Source organism: Orycteropus afer, unplaced genomic scaffold (genome assembly GCF_000298275.1).
Source record: "Orycteropus afer afer isolate SDZICR_OR568_19922 unplaced genomic scaffold, OryAfe1.0 scaffold00993, whole genome shotgun sequence".
NCBI classification, from domain to species: Eukaryota; Metazoa; Chordata; class Mammalia; order Tubulidentata; family Orycteropodidae; genus Orycteropus; species Orycteropus afer.
Genome location: NW_006922580.1, coordinates 18,994 through 23,163, shown reverse-complemented (window position 1 = coordinate 23,163; position 4,170 = coordinate 18,994).

The following is a 4,170-nucleotide window of genomic DNA, read 5'->3' as shown; positions in this document are numbered from 1 at the left end:
TTTTCTAACTCCAGATCTGCATATCGCAGGTTGTGAATGAGTCTTCCTCCAGTCCTGATGCAGCATTCTTCATATAGTCCAGCTCCTCAGATTATTTGCTAAGCATGTTGTTGTTGTTGTTGTTAGGTGCCATCGAGTCATCTCCAACTTACTCATAGTGACCCTATGTACAGCAGAAAGAAACAATGCCCTTTCCTGTGCCAGCCCCACGATCCTTGCTATACCTGAGCCCATCATTGTAGCCACTGTGTCCATCCATCTTCTTGAGGGCCTTCCCCTTTTTTGTTGACTCTCCACTTTACCAAGCATGATATCCTTCTCACAACATGACCAAAGTAGGTGAGACAAAGTCTGGCCATTCTCACTTCCAAAGAGCATTCCAGCTGCACTTTTTCTAAGACAGATTTGTTAGTTCTTTTAGCAATCCATGGTATTTTCTGCATTCTTCACCAACACCACAACTCAAAAGCATCAACTCTTCTTCAGTCTTCCTTTTTCATTCTCCAGCTCTCACCTGTATATGAGGCAATTGAAGATACAGCATACAGATTGAATAACTATGATGAAAGGACACAGCCTTCACACACACCTTTCCTGATTTTAAACCATTCAGTATCCCCTTGTTCTGTTTGAACAACTGTTTCCTTATCTATATATAGGTTCCTCATGAGCACATTTAAGTGTTCTGGAATTCCCATTCTTCACAATGCTATCCATAATTTGTTATGATCCACACAGTTGAGTGCCTTTGCATAGTCAATAAAACACAAGTAAACATCTTTCTGGTATTCTCTGCTGTGAGCCAAGATCCATCTGACATCAACAATGATGCTCCTCATTCCACGCACTCTTGTGAATCTGGCTTGAATTTCCAGAAGTTCCTGTCAATATATTGCTGCAACCATTTTTAAATTATCTTCAGTAAAATTGTACTTGTATGTGATATTAATGATATTGTTCTATAATTTTCACATTCTGTTGGATCATCTTTCTTTGGAATGGGCATAAATATGGATCTCTTCCAGTGGATTGGCCAGGTAGCTGTCTTCCAAATTTCTATATAGAGATAACTATATAAGTAAATACAAAGCCATTATTGTATTTTTGGTTAGTAATTTCTCACTTATTTCCTATATGATTTAAGACAAATGCATAAAACTGTAAGTACAAATCTATGTTAATGGACACATAATGTTTAAAGATGTAATTTGTGGCAATAACAACATAAAAGGAGATAGACTGAAATGTATAGAAACAGCAGTCTGCATATGATTGAAACTGAGCTAGTATTAATTCAAACTAGGTTGTTATCAGTTTAACATGTGAAGTCTTATAAGTAACTATTTTAAATGTAAATGGAATAAACTTTTCAATTAAAAGTCAAAGATTCTAGTAATATACCCAATAGACTTGATAGCAGAGACACAAACAGATATTTGAACACCAGGGTTGAAACAGATATTGGGCCACCAATGTTCATTGCATCATTATTCATGATAGCCAAAAATTGGTGGGGGGGAGTGTACAGCAACAGATGATTGAATAAACAAAATTTGGTGTGTGTGTGTATATATGAAATTATATAATCTATGGGAGCTCTGGTGGCTTAGTGCCTAAGGCATTTGACTGCTAACCAGAAGGCTGGTGGTTCAAACCCACCTCAGAAGGAAGGCTGGGCAATCTACTTCCATAGTGATAACTGCCTCGGAAATCCAAGGAGAGGTCGCTATGAGCCGGGTCCAACTCCACAGCAGTGTGTTTGTTTTTTTGGTTTTGGTTTGGTGTGTGTGTGGAATGTAATCTAGTCACAAGGATAACGAAGTTCTGATACATGCTACGATGTCAATGAACCTGAAAAACATTATGCTAAGTGAAATAAATTGGAGACAAAAGGAAAAAATTGTATTCTCCCACTTACATGAAATATTGAGAATAGGCAAAGACAGAGATAACAAAAGTTTATTAGAGGGTACCCGGGATTGGGCTAAGAAGGAGTAAGGTTTATTGCTTAAGAGCTATTGAGTTTCTGTTTGGGGTGATAAAAAAACTTTTAGAAATAAATTATTATGGTTGCTCAACATGCTGAATGTAATTCATGTCATTGGGTTGTATGCTTAAAAATAGCTAAATTGGTAAGATTTTGTCATACATATTTTACCACAATTAAAAAAAAATGTTACATAGAAATCAGTGGGAGAGAGGCAGTCTAAGATAGTGACTTAGCCAGACACTTCATGATGTCCTTTTAAAAAACACCCAAGAAAAGAAGTGAATCAGACAGACGACAACTTTGGAACCCTGAGCATCAAAGGCAGGCTGGAGAATAGGACTCAGCTATAGTCCCCGGTCTTTTGAGTAGGAGACTCATGCAGTGATGAGGGCCTGTTAGGTGGCAGCTGGAGACACTGGACTCTGGGTACCCCTCTTGGATTAAGTCAGGGCAGGAACGAGATAACCAGCTACACTCATACAGGAGTACACCAGCAACATACCATTGACCTGCAAATGGAGAAGTATTCTCTCCTCCATTCGCCCACACAACCTCCTGGTAACCAGAGGTGTAGCCTCCCCATCCCCAGCCACCTAGCAGCCAGTAAAGCCATCCCCGCTGCCCCTGACCCTCCTGGTGGTCTGTCTCACCCACCTGAAACTCTCAATTCCAACCCATCAATCCACTTACCCAGAAGTCTGAGGAAAACTCCCATGGATGAGGTGCCATCCTCCCATTGCTACCATGTTTGGAGGCTAATGCTTATGCCAACACTGTGCTGCTTTCTTTTTCTTTTCTTCTGATTTTCTTTCTCTTCTGTCTTTTTTCCCTCTCCACCCTTTTTTCTTCTTTTTTTTAAAAATTCCCCGTCAGTTGGGAGCCAGCAATCTACCCAACCATACCTGCCACACTTGCTGCCCCACCCACTGAACAAGTGTTATCAACAGCTCTACCACCATTGGACTGATGACATAAGGTGGCCATCACCTGCCCAGCCTGCTCTCAGCTACTCTACATGACCAGTGATTAAAGATTCATGCAAAATCTCCTACCCACTGCCCGATCCACCTGGAGATAGGTGGTTAATGCCCAGTGCTGCCAAATAAGTGAACAGAGTAGCAGCACTTCGTAAAAAAATCAGAATGAAGCAGACCAACACACAATCAACAAATAAATTCAGTAGCATCACAGTGTCTCAGAGACAACAGACAACTTAAAACTACATAAAAGCTGGACAAAATGGCTCAAGAATGTGACTAAAGTACAGGGCCAGAAAATTTCCCAGAGGAATAAATAGTATTGGAACTAACTGATAAGGAATTCAAAAGAATTATATTTAGAACACTTCAGCAGATTAAGAAAGAGATAATGGACAGCAAAGACAACCAAGGAAATAATAAGCAAAGTCAAGGAAAATACAGAGAAAACTGCAGAAGAATCCAGGAAAACAATACAAGAAAAAATTGACTTTTCTTTTTTTTTTCAGTTACCTCTGTGCTGCTCTGACAGGAATAGACCACAAGTGGATGGCTTTAACAAACAGGAGTTTTACAGTTTGGAGGTTTTAAGTCTAAGTTCAAAGTGCCAGGCTCTAGGGGCTGGGTGAAAGCCTCTCAATCTTAGGCTTCAACTCTGCCTCTTGCTCCTGACCCACTGGAACTAGAGGCATCTCTTCACTCAGACAGCTCCTGGCTGCTGAGGCAGACAAACCCAATGTCCACAAGGGAAAAGGCACAGTTCCAATATTACCAAATGACACGGCAGGCTACTGCTTCAAGTCCATTGAAAGTTCCAAGATCAGCAGAGTATGGCAGGCTGCTGAGTGAAGACTTGGCCACATGCAAGGTCCAAGTGTGCCAAAAAGCTGGAGATTTTCCTCAAAGTTGCGTCTTATATACTGGAAGCAGATCACATCCTTAAAACAGCTACTCAAGTGACTGGGATCTTAAAAGCTTGTGAGCAGCCATCTAGAAGCAATGATGGGTCTCTCCTCATCCAGAGCAAATAAGAATGAAGAAAACCAAAGATTTGTGGAAAGATTAGTCCTAGTGACTGGTACATCATGCGATCCACAGCCTATACGACTATGAGACCAGAAGAACTAGATGGTGCCCAGCTACCACTGTCAACTACTCGGAGGGGGTCCATGTAGGAGACCTTGGATAGAGAGGGAGAACAAT